Raw genomic sequence first — 17632 nt, forward strand, 5'->3', positions numbered from 1 at the left:
AGCTGAGTTTGTAGTGATTTGCTGCAACCGTAACTTTAATAGTTTAATGAGACTTCACCAGATGGGCTGGTGAGGTATATCAGTACACTGACCGTGCACTAAGGTACAAGCTCCAGCAAGCTGGAGAAACAATACTGAAAAGGCTGAATCTCGCGAGGAGCGGGTGATTCAGAATGTACTGCAGCCAAGTGAACACCCGAGAAGCGGGTGACTCAGACTATACTGCAGCCTAGGATAATACAATGACAGATCACCTAAAGAGCAGGTGATTAAGGCTGTACTGCAGCCTAGCAGATCCGCTTCACCAGAGGAGCTGGTGGAGCTCACACCTCACCAGTGGCGAGGGCCCACCGGTGAGTAGAATAGTCAGGCAGGCAAGGTACAGCAACAGAGAGGTAAGTATCGGTACAGAATCGTAAGGCAGGAGAGTAAACGGTAATCAGGCAGAGGTTCAGCAACAGGAAGGTACGTATCGATACAGAATCGTGAGATAAGAGAGCAATCGGTGATCAGGCAGAGGTTCGGCAACTAGGAGGCAGATAGGCAAAAGTACAGGATCAGAAAACAGGATCAGAGTTAGAGTAAAAGCTAAGAGTCATACACAGGAGATCAATATAATAAACAATATCCTAGTCTAGGTGTGAAGTCCTTGGCATCGACACCTCGGAACTAGCCTAACAAATAAACAGTAACAAAGTAGCAATATCCTAGACTAGGTGTGAAATCCTTAGCATTAATACCTGGGATCTAGTCTAAGGTCTGAGCGCTAACACGCAAGTATTCACGACAACAGACAGCGTGTGAATGAAGCCCGGAGGCTTAAGAAGCAGAGGAGACCTCCCTGGCACGCCCCCCTCCATCAGCCAATCCTGGGAGCGCCGTGGGACTCCTCTGATGTCAGCCGACCAGCAGGTCAGCTGACGGGCTTCCTTCCCGCATAAAGGTCCCGTCTATGTGCGCGCCCGCACGAGGCGGCGACCCCCTGCACAGATGAATGCCCCGTCCCCGGCGTCCCAGACGCCGGACAAATGGATGGCCGCATGGAGTCAGCTGCGGCGGCGGTGCTGTTCGCCGCAGCTGCCTCGTGTCTTACAGGTTTCTACGGTAACATCTAAAAGCCCAATGTTTAGAACAGGTAAACAATCAATATCTGGAATATATCACTCACTTACCTGCTCTACCTTAAATGTAAATAATGTATAGGTACATTTAGACACAGAAGAGCTATATCAACCAGCTGACATACCGTAACTGCAACCATAGCAACCCATGTAGCTGCTATGGGACCTAAGCTAGTGTAAGACAACATAGGAAGGACTATTTTTGTCCTCTACCCCTTAGCTACAAGTCAGTTTGCAATCCACCACAACACTGCTGTTTCCTTCCTGTGCTAAAACCTTCAACCATTTTTTTTAATCTTCCATACAATTAGTTAAAATCCTCTAGCTAGGATTTCCATATTACCAAATCCATATTACTTTAATTTCTGCTTGAAGCTGCAATTCCTGTTCGATTCTGAGCATGTTGATAAACTGATATATACTACTGACACTGTTTGCATGTTTTCTGATTACAATAGGCTACATTTGGCTCTATTTATATAAAATACACATTAAGCCTGGTGACCCTGTGATATCATCTGGAATTTGATCGTATTTAAGTCATTTTTAAGAAACTCATTTCAGCACACAAGGCTGCAGGAAGTTTCTGCTAAGTAAAGTCATTGCTTCTGGAATATGTAGCCAGAATTAACTTAGGTAGTTTAGATTTTAAGACTGATTACATATTCTCTCCATTAAAGTTGTATTTCAGATTCATTTTCCCTGCAGAAAACTTCATATTTTCCCTCATAGTACAGAGCAACATAAATAACAAAAATGAACTTTTATATTGTGCATATAAAATTACAGAGAAAGGAATAAATATTTTACTTTTAGATCAGGAAGCGGATCATGTCAATAAAAATAAACAGCTTTCAATATAACAAATGTGTGTTATTCAATGTCTCTTTTTCTGAAGTTAAAAATAACTGTATAGTACGTTTAAAAGATACCTTTTTAAAGACTTATATTTTCCTTTTTAGCACTTTTTTTAGTATGTTTAGTAGGAACCAGGGATGCTCGGGTAGTACTTTTTAATACCCGCTCGGTTCTAGATCCGGGTACCCAGATACCCGGATCCTATTCGGATATCCGAATTTGACATTTTTATACCCGAATAGAATTCGGGTATCCGACCCGATTCGGATACCCGAATTGAAAACCGGAAATGGTCTTTTCAAGGCTCCTTATCCCGTTTAGAAGCTAAAAGCATATCATCATTATCTCTCTCTCTCATTTTTCTTGCAGACATTTGTAGTATGTCAAAAGCAAGCTCACATACCTTGGCCAGGAATTGAACCCAGGTCCACTGCATGGAGGGCAGCTATGCTCACCACTATACCAACAACCACACACACAGCAAAGAGCAGCACTTTGAAATCTAAAAGATTCCAGGGCAAGGGTTGGAAGGATGAAAAGCTAGGTGGCCATGCAACCATTCCTGCTAACCTAAAGCTTACTTATAGACAGTCATACAAGACACATGCCGGGTGCAGGACTGTGTGGTGAGTGATCATATAGACAGTCATACGAGACACATGCTGGGTGCAGGGCAGTGTGGTGAGTCAACACATTGGCTTAAGACTTTACCAAATCCAATGTTCCAATATGGGGAAGCTTCTCTGTTTGCTGTTTGCTGTGGTTTTTATCTATGTTACGGCAGGGCCCTTATAAAACTTTCTCTTACAGGGCTATGGAAACTGTTTTGCCCATGCGATAATGCGAGATACAAAAATGAAATCATGCCTAGCAGAGGATGGTTTTGATCCACCAACTTCTGGGTTATGGGTTCCACACACTCCTGCTGCACCACTCTGCAGTCTGCAAACTAGACAGCCACCATGCAGCCTCCATCCCAGTGAATACGATAGTCCAGCAGAGAAGGCAGCCGTAGCGGGGGAGAATGACAGCACCAGATGACTCACATTCACCTATTGCGACCTAAGCAATAGAGGTCCTGTCATCCAGAGCCCATCTGTCTCCTCTAGAGTGCTGTCTCTCTGTTACTACTACTATTACTACTTCCTACTTCCTGTCTTATCTGAGAATCAGGAAGTTCAGAGTGAGCGGCTGCACTGTAAAAGAGACAGATGGGTTTCAGATGACGGAATCTCTATCGCTTGGATCATGGATAGGTGAGTGAGCATTTGCCATCTGCTGCTATGATTGTTGCTGCAGCTGTGGTTCTCTGTGGGAAGGGAGGGAGGAGTGGGCAGTGGCAGAGCGCACAGTAGCAGGAGAGGGACCTAGGAGGAGAGCCTGGCTCTAAAGACAATCAGCAGCGCACGGCATCATTAGACAAGACAAATAACATTTATAGCGCGATTTACTCCTTGCGGACTCAAAGCGCCAGAGCTGCAGCCACTAGGACATGCCCTATAGGCAGTAGCAGTGTTAGAGAGACTTGTCTAAGGTCTCCCACTGAATAGGTGCTGGCTTACTGAACAGGCAGAGCAGAGATTCAAACCCTGGTCTCCTGTGTCAGAGGCAGAGCCCTTAAAGGGACTCCGAGCAGTGCCTGTGGGTATGCCTTTACGCATACCCACAACTAATTAATTACATCCTCACACCTACCAGCATGATGTTTGTAATTATATCCCCCTGGGTTCCTTATATTTAATTGCATTGTGCTGAATCGAGCTGCCGACTTTGGAGAAAAGTCGTCCTGTGTAATACAATGTAACTATGGAAAGATGCATATCATTTTGAAGCTCTCTTTCTCCTCTTTCCAATGATAGATAAACTGCCACCCTACACCTTTTAGTTTTTGCTATTTTCGTGATTGAAATTGCAGTGGCCGCGATTTCAATCGCGAAAATAGCAAAAACTAAAAGGCATAGGGTGGCGGTTTATATATCATTGGAAAGAGGTGAAAGAGAGCTTTAAAATGATATGCATCTTTCCATAGTCACTGCACTGCTCAGAGTCCCTTTAACCATTATACCATCCAGCCACCGCTGACAGGATGGCGAGGGCTGGTTTATGTGCTGATGGGGCCCCTTTGACTCTAAATGGGGCCCCAAGTGACTGCTTTTGTTGCCTGGTCGGTAACCCTGATGCTGTGTCAGTGAGGTTAGTGATGATGATGATGGGTGCATGCGTGCTGATATTTCACTGTTTGTGGAAAGTGCTGGTGTGAAGAAGGAGCCTTCAGGTGCTGCCACCAGGGGTAGCCCATGAGCAGGAAAGAGGAGAAAAGCTGGACATGTGCAGGGGAAAAATGGCAGTTGGGTTTTGGCAGTTGAAGGCTAGTGAGGGGGAGGAGCCTGAAAAGCCCATGATGCAGCAAAAACAATAAGTTTAAAATCATGATACAGTGCTCTACTTGGCAGCAAGAAATAAGCATGATTATTTTGTTTGTGTGAGAAAATAGAGGCAGAGACTAAAGAAGAGACCAACCATTGGTGAGACTGACAAAGCAAAGCTGAGGCACAGACAAGAGAGTTCTACTGAGAAAAACTAAAGTAAGTAAGAGAAAGAGAGCTGCAGATATAACAGGAGAGAGAGAGAGAGAGAGAGAGAGACCACTCACATCTACAGGCGGTCGGTTGTACATTCACTTTATATGTTACAGGCAAAGTACGAAAATTCAGGCATAGCATGCCTGAATTTCTTACTTTACCTGTAACATATATTTTATATATATATATATATATATATATATATATATATATATATATATATATATATATATATATATATATATATATATATATATATATAAATATCCAGGGGATCAGCAGCTCCACAAGAATGCCCCTTTAATAAGGGAGTGGTGTGCAAGCAAGCAGAGGATTCCCCACGTCCTCAAGGATACAGCAAAAGGTCCAGAAGGGTTTGTGATCCTGTCTCCACCTCTCCATGGTTTTGGAACATGATCAATAATCATGAATTTTAAATCAATATCTCTGTGTCCCCCCTCAGCACAGTGTCTAGACACAGGAAGTTCACTTCGTGGATGCCGAGCTGAGCTCCTATGTTGTGAGATCCGATCGCGTACTTTCTGCGTTGTTTCGCCAATATAATATAACCCGCAAGGGCATTGCAACAAATATACAACATAGGAGCTCTGGCACGTAAGAAAGTGGTTGATTTTATATTTCTTGCCCGTGCGGTGATCCTCAAACCATTGGCCTTAAATCAAATGTTGGCATTCACTACAACAAAGACAGGGATAACAACCAAGCCAGGGAGTACCCAAAAAAGTAATGTGTTCTCTCTTCTGTGGAAGGAGGTCTGACCTCACCAATTTCTGATCAATGGTGGAATTTTTACGATAAGCTGGAATGGGGGGGGGGGGGAGGGGGGCAAAATCATTAATCTCTGGGTATGTATCTGCCAGAATATGCCAGTGTCTCCTAATAATAGAAAAAATCTTTCAAGACTGGTCATGGAACTGGCACACAAAGGGTATTCTCTTTCTCTTTTTTTATTCTCTTGCCTCGATCTGGTCTCGAATCTGAGACGGCTGTAGACTGGGGTTCAGTACTAGAAACCGTCTCAGATAGGAGATCCAGAGGATAGCCCCGTTCCACAAATTTCTCAACCATCTGCTCGATTCGAGTCGCGGCAATCTCTGGACACTGTGTTGAGAGGGGACACAGAGATATTGATTTAAAATTCATGATCATTGGTCATGTTCCAAAACCACTGAGAGGTGGAGACAGGATCACAAAATTAAAACAACGTGAAGTTTTTTGGATTAATACATTAGGGACTTTATTTCTTTCAGGTTTAAACAGGGATTTTGATTTGCATTTGTTTTTGTGATTTATAGGTCTCTACTGGTATCGCACCGACATGGATTTGCAAGATATGATTGGGACTGACTATTTGCATATACACACAGATAAGTGTGTTTTATTGTAATGCATTCATGCACTGGATATATGTTTCATTATTTTGTTTAGCCTGTTGCCCAGGTGATTGTGATGTCATTTCCTGTAGGGGTGGCTATAAGTATGCTTTGATTTCCTGTCATGTGTTAGCTTGACAAAGGGTGTGGACACCCGAAACTGTTGCTACACTTTTGCTTTTTGACTCAAATAAAGAGCGTTTGTGTGCTGCAAACCCTTCTGGACCTATATATATATATATATATATATATATATATATATATATATATATATATATATTCTTCGTATTGAAGCCCTCCTTTTGCTTTGGCTAAGTACACAATATGCGTTACCGTATATAATGCAACGCACACTGTGCACATTACAACATGTACAATTTTTTCATAGCATGAAGAACTACTATGTATTCTGCACATTACTGCACAAGTTATGCAGATAAGCACTGCAAAAATTGTATTAGCATATCATGGCCCCAAAACTTCCATAAAATTAATCTTTAAAAAAAAAAAGCTAGCATGGCCCATATGCAATTCTCTATTTCTCCTGAGTTTTTTCCTAGGAGAAATAGATGCCCCCCAGTATTAGTTAACCAGAGGTATCGCTTAGTCTTAGGTAGCTATATATAGCCACCCAGTATTAGGGAGCCAGATATAGCTCTCCCAGTATAGGTTTACAAATGACTCCTGCAGTGTAGGCAGCCAGGTGACCCCCACAATATAAGTAGCCTGGTTACCCCTGCAGTGTAAGCAGCCAGATGATCCCTGCATTATACGCAGCCAGATGATACCCACAACAGCCAGATGACTCCTGCATTATAGGCAGCCAAATTACCCCTTACAGCCAGATGATCCCCGTAGCATAGCCAGCCAAATGACTTTCCCATTATAGGCAGCCAAATTACCCCTTGCAGCCAGATGATCCCCGTAGCGCAGGCAGCCAGATGACTTCCTCATTATAGGCAGCCAGATGACCCCTTGTCAGAGGCGTATCTAGACAATATAGAGACCAATGCCAAACACTGAGATTGCGCCCCCCCCCAACCAAGTAGTCACATGCCCCCAAAGTAGTCACATGCCTCCAGATAATTAATCAAGTAGTCACTGCCTCCCAATTAAATATTAAGTAATTACACACCTCCAGACACAATAATTTAGTAGCCAGGTGCCTCACAAAAAGCATTACACAGTCAAGGGCATAAAGATCACATAATTAGTTAGCCAAGTGCGGCAGCGGTTAGATTGTAAGGATCTCTTGCACAGCCCAAACCCCCCCTCCACACAAGCTATGCCTACACCCCTCTCTAGATACATTATTGGTGGCGTCTGACAGGCAGAGTGAGGAGAACAATGCATTTGGGGTTGCCTGGGCATCACTGAGTCTGATGAGCTATCACAGCCTCACAGCAGAACTTTATGCGACTTGCAAAAAAGAAGGGGAATAAAGTGCTCACCAATACCACATCCCCGGACCCCCGGCTCTCTGTTGCTAGCTGTCAGACCTTTGCTGTCCACCACCTCCGCATCTTGTGCCTTCCGGCAGGGCCGTAACTAGAAATCACAGGGCCCCATAGCAAAGTTTTGCTTGCCCCCCCCCCCCCCCCCACTCCAAAGAAAAATAATTGTGCCCACGTGCCCCCCCCCCCCCCCCCCCCCACACACACACACACTAACTTGCAATAGCCAGAAAGTGCTGCAGAAGATGTCAGTGTTATACAAATACATATTAATATGGTGGGACATTAAACTATTACTATGGTAGGATTAGATTGTGAGCTCCTCTGAGGACAGTCAGTGGCATGACTATGTACTCTGGAAAGTGCTGCAGAGGATGTCAGTGCTATATAAATACATAATAATAATATAATAGGACATTAGACTATGACTATGGTAGGACTAGATTGTGAGCTCCTCTGAAGACAGTCTGTGACATGACTATGTACTCTGTAAAGTGCTGCAGAAGATGTGAGTGCTAAATAAATACATAATAATATTATTGAACACTAAACTATGACTATGGTAGGACTAGATTGTGAGCTCCTCTGAGGACACTCAGGAACTATGTACTCTGTAAAGTGCTGCAGAAGATGTCAGAGCTATATTCCCCCCATTCCGTTTTTTCCGATCTGTTTAACTGTTGGGTAGTTGTCTGTAAGTGCCCTCCCATAGTCAGCTGCATTCATGCACCATAGTCAGAGCTATGAATGAGCACATTTCAGGGACCATGCATGCTCAGACAAAGGTAATACTCATGCACAAACGAAAGATGATGTGTGCAAGTGGTTCCTTTTACTGAGCATGTGCGGTTCATGAACTCGCACATGCTCAGTACGAATGCACTCGTTCATGGCTGAGACTGTTGTAGGGGTGTGGCTGAAGACCGGAGGGCACTAAAAGATAAAACAAAAACAAGTAATGGAGGGTAGTGTAGAAAATAAAATTAAACTGAAAAAAAAATCATTCCATTTAAAACCTATTCTGCGTAAAGTTCAGCATTTTCTACTACTGTTGGTTTGCGGATCCTTTTGTGCATATTCCTGAACTGGCTTGGCTTCCCAGATCCTGCATCCACTAGTCGAACTGGTAGGGGGTTTTGAGCATTTTGATTCCTCACCACACATATTCTGCGTAAAGCACAGAAGATGTGAGTGCATATGTTATGCAGTGCTGCCAAATGCATTATACATCATTAAAGGGTACCAGAGACGAAAAAGTACTCTACTTATAAGAGGGAAGGCTTTGGATCCCACAGAGACTTCCCATGTTCTCCTCACCCCCACCATTGCCACGTGCAGACCCCCAGCACATATCCAGAAAGAGGTTGTCAAATATGTTATTGTGGGTACACTCTCTGCCATGCACAAGCTAGTCTGTAAGGTTGCACCTGCACAGTAAGCCCGAAGCTGCTCTTCCACGCATGCGGTAGGGCCAAGCTCGTGAACTGAGAGGAGAATAGCAGTGATCTATTAGAGGCTCCTGGGCAGCGATGGTGGTCTGGAGGAGGACATGGAAAGCCAGAAGGAGTGTAATGGAATCCTCTTCTAAGGTAAATATCTCATTTTTTATGTCTCAGGTTTTCTTTAACTTACACTGTCCCTGGAACTCCCACATTGAATATGTGCTGCTGCACAGCTGTGAGCACTTCTGGGATCTTGTAAGTAGTGATGGTCTGAACTGATCACTAGCAAACAATCTACCTACTTCTGGGTGGGTGAGCTGCGGCAGTAGTGTGCAGACGCTAGCCCGTTCTACGCATATGTACTTCTGCCATAGCTCGTTTGCCTGGAAGTAGGAAGATGGTGAACTGTTTGCTACTGAACACTTTGGGCTATCACTACTTACAAGGTAAATAAAGACCAGGGGATTGTGAACCAGACACTATTCAAATATTTGGCACAGATCACTCTTTAACACAGAGATTTTTCCTTTTTATTAAAAACAGTGATGAACCAGTGTCCCCCAGACCATGGGCGTCCGCACGTCTGGCAAAATGAGGCATGCACACTCCCCTGGCCAGCTGCTGCACACCCCTAGCCACCCGAACCCGGAATTGTCACCCTGGGGTGGCAACGGAGAGAGAAAAGGGAGCGTGTGGACAGCGGTGGAGAAGGGGGGAAGTCTCCCCCCCCTTCCCTCACCTTTGGGCTCCCTCTCTCTCTCGCTTCCCCCTTTAGAATGAAGTAATGCGGGCGGTGGCGGGACACTTACGCTATTAGCAGGTGCGCAAGTGACTCTCTCTCTGTGAGCTGCTGCGTTGGTCTGGACTAAACCAGAGCAGCGGCGCACAGATACAGCGAGTCACTCGCGCCTGCTAATACAGTGAGTGTGCCGCCACTGCCACCCGCATCACTTCATTCTAAAGGGGGGAGCAAGAAAGAGAGAGGAAGCTCCCTTTTCTCTCTCCGCACTAGGCGGCACTTGTCTCAACCTGAATTGGGGGGCACTGTCACTACCTAAACTGGGGGCTCCTGTCACTACCTGAACTGGGGGGCACTGTCACTACCTTAACTGGGGGCTCCTGCCACTATCTTAACTGGGGGGCACTGTCACTACCTAAACTGGGGCTCCTGTCACTACCTTAACTGGGGAGCACTGTCACTACCTTAACTGGGGGCTCCTGTCTCTACCTGAACTGGGGGGCACTGTCACTACCTAAACTGGGGCTCCTGTCACTACCTTAACTGGGGGGCACTGTCACTACCTTAACTGGGGGCTCCTGTCACTACCTTAACTGGGGGGCACTGTCACTATCTAAACTGGGGGCTCCTGTCACTACCTGAACTAGGGAGGCCCTGTCACTACCTAAACTAGGGGCTCCTGTCACTCCCTGAACTGAGGCACCTGTCACTACCGGAACTGGGGAGCCCTGCCACTACCTGAACTGGGGGGAACCTGTCACTACCTAAACTGGGTGGCTCCGGTCACTACCTTAACTGGGGGGCCCTGTCACTACCTAAACTGGGAGGCTCCTGGCGCTACCTAAACTATCTAGGCCAGCCAGCCCAGCATCACCATCAGTCAACCAGCCCAAAATCACTGTCAAAAAGGCCACAGCATCACCGCCAGCCAGCCCAGCCACAGCATCACCGCCAGCCGGCCACAGCATCACCGCCAGTCCGGCCACAGCATCACCGCCAGCCAGGCCACAGCATCACTGCCAGGCCTTTCAGCCCACACATCATCCCCAATCCAGCCAAAAACAGTATTGCCAGGCCAGCCAGGCACAGCAGCCAGTAGAGGAGAATTCAGAAGCCAGGTGAGAGGTGTCTACCATACTAAGGGGGCATTCTGCCTATTTATGTGAAATGCTGTCTATTTATGTGCCTCATGACTGCTGAATTTTTCTTGTTCGGGGCCTCATGGTTACTAAATTTGTCTTGTTGGGGGCCTCATGATTTGTTGGGGGCCTCAAGATTGCTGAATTTGTCTTGTCGGGGGCCTCATGATTGATGAGTTTGTCTTGTGGGAGCCTCATGATTGCTGAATTTGTCTTGTTGGGGGGGGCTCATGATTGCTGAATTTGTCTTGTTGGGGGCCTCATGATTGCTGAACTTGTCTTGATGGGGGGGGCTCATGATTGCTGAATTTGTCTTGTTGGGGGCCTCATGATTGCTGAGTTTGTCTTGTGGGGGCCTCATGATTGCTGAATTTGTCTTGATGGGGGGCCTCATGATTGCTGAATTTTTCTTGTTGGGGGTCACATGATTGCTAACTGCGAGACTATGGAAAAAGCTGAATCATCATCATATGAGACAATTGCATTAAACTGACTTTTTCAGCTTTTAAAAACAGAAAATGAAACTGAAAGGTTCTTAAAAAATGAATACATTTTGCAGGAGTAGGATGGATGAAATAGTTTATCTTCACTGTTTATTTTCAACTTGGATTTTCCATAATGTTCATGTATGAGTTAAAACGTTTGTATTTAGTTTAAATTGCTGTTGGCACTTTGTGATAGATAAGTGATTTTTGGGTTGCAGTTTGGGCACTCGACCTCCAAAAGGTTCACCACCACTGTCCTAATCTAATGTCCCACCATTGCCAAGTTAATGTAAACTTGTCTCCATCTGCGACCACACCCACATTCTGGTCCATGACCACACCCATTTTTCGTTGCGGAGCGAGTAGCGCACCGCACATCATGACCCCATTTTTTCGGCGCACTACGCGCGCCATACAAGCGCACCCCTAATTTTCACCGCACCACGCTACTTTTTCCTCCCCCCCTTTTTGCCCCCCCTGGAATATTTTCTGCAGACGCCCATGCCCCAGACAGTGCACTTTTACAAAAGTATGGGTCTCCCAGACTCCCACCTCCCCCTCAGGTTTACTAAGTATGCTTTCTATGAGTCAGTGTCCCCCCACCTCCTCTCTTCCCCAGATGACCGCTGTAAATGACATTCACTGATAAGCTCAAGCTGTCCTGGCTACTGCTTTTTTTTCTCTGCTCTGCTGCTGGGACACTGGACACTGACTTGAGCAGACAGATCTCGCAGCCGCAGCTCTGTCTTCACTGAGGCTGCCAAATGACAGACTTGTAGAACTTCTGTGCACGCTGCGCTGGGTGAAGAAGGGAGGAAGGGGGAGGGGCGGCCTGCATGCGCGCTGGAGAGTCTGACTCCAGCTGAAAGCTGCCGTTATTACTGCAGATGATCTGCACATTGGGTGGGGCCCGCCGCGGGTCTCTGCATACCCCCAGACTTCCCACCCAATGCACTTCAAATGCAGGAAGTGACTGAGGAAGTCACTTCCGCATTTGATGCAACGGGTGGATGGTGCGTACTCTCTGCCTCTCTTTTTTCCGCTAATCGCAACTCTAACAGCAGGGACAGAGAGCCGGCGGGCGAGGGCGGGGGAGACCGGAGCACCGGGAGGCACAAGATGCAGAGGTGGCGGGCAACATGAGCGGCAGGCATGGCACCCATGATGAACTGGCACCCATGGCACTAGCTATGCCTGCACCCCTCTAGATCCGCCACTGCTCCTTGTAGCCAGATGATCCCCGTAAGGTAGGCAGCCAGATGACCCCGCATTATAGGCAGCCAGATGACCCCTTGGAGCCAGATTATCCCCATAATGTAGGCAGCCAGATGACCTCCGCATTATAGGCAGCCAGATGACCCTATGCAGCAAGATGATCTCTAGTTGATCTATAGATGATCATCTATTATGCAGCATGCAGCCCCTCCCTACCTAATATATGCTTCCCTGGTGTTTAGTGGCATGGACAGGGGAGCCCAACTTCTATCCTCAGCCCCTCCCCTCTCCCGTCAATGGGCTCCCTCATTCCTTATTTGTACAGTTATGGTGCTGCAGAAGGAAATTAAGCTATACGCTCACTTCCGCAGGCTCCTGGCTCCAGATGTTAGAGGTCCACTCTGTCTTCTCGCACTGGATCAGGAAGTAGTGCAATTGCTTCCCTCTTCTTGGGTAAGTATTTGCTTTTTTACCTGTTCACCTCGGGTTCGCTTTATGTACAATCTGCAATGCAATGCAATCTGCAATGATACATTTCATGCCACAAGTTTTGAGTTAAAAACTGTTCAGGGCCTGAAGTTTTTTCCTCTGCTAAACACATAACTGTAGTAGAGCAGCTTGTTATAAATGCTTGATTCCTTGGGAAATTTAAAGACACAAGCTGGCCTGCTCTACTAATCCTCCCCAAGCAGCATGAAGTGATCCTACACGTTGTTTTCACATAGGCAATTTAGAGTAGGCTGTTTTTTGGATAATAGTTTAATGATAAATCTATCACTAGTAACCTAAACCCCCCTTAAATTTACCCCCTCTTAGTATTTCCTGACTCCAAACGTTAACTTTCTAACCTTAACAACTAAAGCTAACTTATACCTCACTCTAACCAGTCACCCTAACTGATACTCCTCTTTCATTGTCCATTTCAATTTCAGTGCTGGGCACTAGTGTTGGGCGAACAGTGTTCGCCACTGTTCGGGTTCTGCAGAACATCACCCTGTTCGGGTGATGTTCGAGTTCGGCCGAACACCCAGGGCCGGCCCGCCCATGAGGCGGGGTGAAACATTTGCCTCAGGCGGCACTTCTGGGGGGGGGGGGGGGGGGGCGGCACCCGCCCGTCCGTGGGTGTGAGGGGCCGCTCGAGCTGGATAGGATATCGGGCAGGAAGTGACGTCAGTGGAGCGCAGGCTGGAACGAGGAAGAGGTGAGTGATCCCCGCCCGTTGCCTCTTATAGCTGCAGCCAGCGACGCAACTTTTTAAAGCTGGAGGGGAGCGGAGAACGGGGGACCCAGGCGAGGGAGGGGGGGGGGGTCCCGACCCCCCTCCCCGCCACTAGGCCCAATACCCCCTTCCTGCCTGCTATCCACTCCAGCTTGGGCGGCCCCTCACACCCACGGCTTGGGGGGGGGGGTGATTTCTTTAAAGCTTGCCTCAGGCGGCAAAAAGTCTAGGGCCGGGCCTGCGAACACCTGATGGTGTTCGGCCAAACCGTTCGGCCACATGGCCGAACTAAGCGCGCATGGCCGAACGTTCCCCGAACGTTCGGCTAGCGCTGTGATTGGCCGAACGGGTCACGTGGTTCGGACCCGAACGCGCTCTGATTGGCCGAACTGTCACGTGGTTCGGGTAAATAAATACCCGAACCACGTAATATCTCCGCCATTTGTCTGTGGGTTTAGCTTTGGGTAGGCAGGCAGGGTAGTTCGCGCTCCAGCCACGCTAGCCAGGGTCCCCCCAGTCATTGTGTCGCTGCTGGGAATAGTAGTACACCGCTCGCTCAGCCACACTATATAGCATTCTGTTTACTGCCACTCTGTGTACCTCGCTCAGCCACACTATATAGCATTCTGTTTACTGCCACTCTGTGTCTGCTGAGAATAGTAGTACACTGCTCGCTCAGCCACACTATATAGCATTCTGTTTACTGCCACTCTGTGTACCTCACTCAGCCACACTATATAGCATTCTGTTTACTGCCACTCTGTGTCTGCTGGGAATAGTAGTACACCGCTCGCTCAGCCACACTATATAGCATTCTATTTACTGCCACTCTGTGTACCTCGCTCAGCCACACTATATAGCATTATTGTGTTTACTGCCACTCTGTGTCTGCTGGGAATAGTAGTACACCGCTCGCTCAGCCACACTATATAGCATTCTGTTTACTGCCACTCTGTGTACCTCGCTCAGCCACACTATATAGCATTATTGTGTTTACTGCCACTTTGTGTCTGCTGGGAATAGTAGTACACCGCTCGCTCAGCCACACTATATAGCATTGTGTTTACTGCCATTCTGTGTCTGCTGGGAACAGTAGTACACCGCTCGCTCAGCCACACTATATAGCATTATGTTTACTGCCACTCTGTGTACACCGCTCACCCAGCACACTATATAGCATTGTGTTTACTGCCACTCTGTGTCTGCTGGGAACAGTAGTACACCGCTCGCTCAGCCACACTATATAGCATTGTGTTTACTGCCACTCTGTGTACACCGCTCACCCAGCACACTATATAGCATTGTGTTTACTGCCACTCTGTGTCTGCTGGGAACAGTAGTACACCGCTCGCTCAACCACACTATATAGCATTGTGTTTACTGCCACTCTGTGTACACCGCTCACCCAGAACACTATATAGCATTGTGTTTACTGCCACTCTGTGTCTGCTGGGAACAGTAGTACACCGCTCGCTCAGCCACACTATATAGCATTGTGTTTACTGCCACTCTGTGTACACCGCTCACCCAGCACACTATATAGCATTGTGTACTCTGCCAGTCAGTGTGTATATTGCTGGGATCAGTAATACTCCACTCAACGTCAACCACTATATGAGCTCACCATGAGTTCCTCAGAGACCTCCGCTGTGAGCAGCACTCCCAACAACAGCAACAGCCAACGCCCCACGCAAGCTATAACATCCACCCCAGCAGCCAGTGGTCAGCAGCAGCCCTCCCCGGAGGAGAATGTTGTGTCCATCGGTCCGGCGCCAGAGCGATTATTGAGGGCTGCCATTGAGGAGATGATGGGGCCTGATGTGGAGGAGGAGGTCGGGCTCAGGCCAGCATCCCAAGTTAATGTTGAGGACGATGAGGGGTCTGTGTCTGGGGATGTTGGGGTGGCAGAGGTGGTGGGTGGGTCAGACTCAGGAGAAGAGTTGTATGATGAGGATGATGATCGGGACCATCTGTATGTGCCTCAGAGTCCGACCCCGGAAAACATGTTGTATCGTGTGTTTAGGTACTAAAATCTGCGTTCCCACTTCCCAGTACTGCCCGGGTCCACGGATCCATATAATTTTTTGGGCAGCCCTATCAAACTGTGGTACTATGAGTGAGTTGCCATGGTCCTTCTGTGCTGTCACACTCACCGTCTGTCTGCAGATGGATTGTTCAACACAGCTACGCCATCTGACATGTAGTCCTTGACCATCTTCTCCAGGCGATTGGTGTTGGAGGACGTGAAACTGCCCGATTGCTGTTCTGTGGGCTGCTGCATGGGTGTCAGAAAATGTTCCCACTCCAAGGACACTGCCAATACCATTCCCTTTTGGGCACTAGCAGCAGCTTGTGTTCTTTGCTGCCCTCCTGGTCCTCCTGGGTTTGCTGAAGTCAGTCTGTCGGCGTACAACTGGCTAGAGAAGGAGGAGGATGTCAATCTCCTCTCTAAAGTCTCCATCCTCAAGGGCCTGCTGGAATTGTTCCATTTTTGACCTGTCTGACACTTTCTTCAATCAGTTTTTAATATTGTGTTTGTATAAACTGGGTATAAACCCAGTAATTGGTGTTGTCCAGAATAATGAATAATAATGAATAGTGAATAATGCGCAGGCCGCATTTAATGCAGTCTAGCATGAATTGAGCCATGTGTGCCAGAGAGTCCTGCCAGACTCCTCTGTCTTCATGTTCTTGTGAGCGTTGTGATTGTTGTGATGCACCATATTCGTCACCAGCATCACTTTCTTCCTCTTCTGCTGTCCATTCCCGCTAAATTGTGGAAGTCCAACGTGCACCGCTCTGTCCCTCGGCAGTGGGGGCATCCAATTCCTGCTCCAACTCCAGCTGTTCCTCGTCCTGTTCTTTGTCATAGCTGGGACCAGCGTTTCCTGAGGCAGGTTGCCTGATGTTGGTATCATCACGCTGATCGTTTTCATCTTCAAATTCCCCCACTTGCATCATGCCAGCGGTTTCCATCTTCAACATTGATTTCTTCAGTAAACACAGCAGTGGTATTGTAATGCTGACTGTAGAGTTGTCACTGCTCAGTCACAAGCAACGTGGATTGCTCAAAATTTTGGAGGACTTGGCAGAGATCCAACATGGTGGCCCAATCAGATCCACAGAAGCTTGGTAGCTAGCTGCTGGAATGCGCCTCGGCACTGCGCAAAAGCGTGCTAACATGTGCAGCGTAGAATTCCAGCGCGTAGGGAGGGACATCACCCAGCGAGCGATGGTGCGCTAGATTGAAGCGCTCCTGCATCTCTTGGTGAGTCCTTCAGAAGCGGTACTGGACTTTAAAAAATGTTTTTTTTTCCTTCAACAGAAGATCTGCCATGTTGGAGTGAGGAGGACGCCGCCGACCCCGACACCAAGCTTAACCCCGGCGAACTCCAAGCAGAGGATCTTCAGGAACCCTCAAGGCTTTGAGCAAGCTGAGGAGGATCAGCAGTCCCGATGAGACCTCTCCTCATATGTGACTGTGTGCAGTGGAGTAGAGCTCCCCAGAACAACCTCTCACTTGTCACTTTGTCACTGGTCACTTTGTCATTTTGTCACTTTGTCACTTTGTCACTTGTCACTTTGTCACTTGTCACTTTGTCATTTTGTCACTTTGTCAGTCACTTTGTCACTTTGTCACTGGTCACTTTGTCACTTTTCACTTTGTCACTTGTCACTTTGTCACTTGTCACTTGGTCACTTGTTGTCACTTGGTCACTTGTCCAGATGATCTCGGTACACCTCCTGCGATTCAAATTCCTGCACACATTGCTCTGGGATTTGGGTGTGATGAATGATGCATCTAACTGGCCACCGGAGGCAATTAAGGCCTTCAAAACATTGAAAGCAGCTTTCTGTTCCGCCCCCATTTTGCGTCATGTTGAGTTGTTGACGTCATGTTCATCCTCGGCCTCGCCTTGCATTTCAGTGCGAGGTGCATTTTCCACAGAAAAAGGTTGTGAATCCGGGCACATTTGTGGCTGT

This window comes from Hyperolius riggenbachi, chromosome 1 (genome assembly GCF_040937935.1).
Source record: "Hyperolius riggenbachi isolate aHypRig1 chromosome 1, aHypRig1.pri, whole genome shotgun sequence".
Classification (NCBI taxonomy): domain Eukaryota; kingdom Metazoa; phylum Chordata; class Amphibia; order Anura; family Hyperoliidae; genus Hyperolius; species Hyperolius riggenbachi.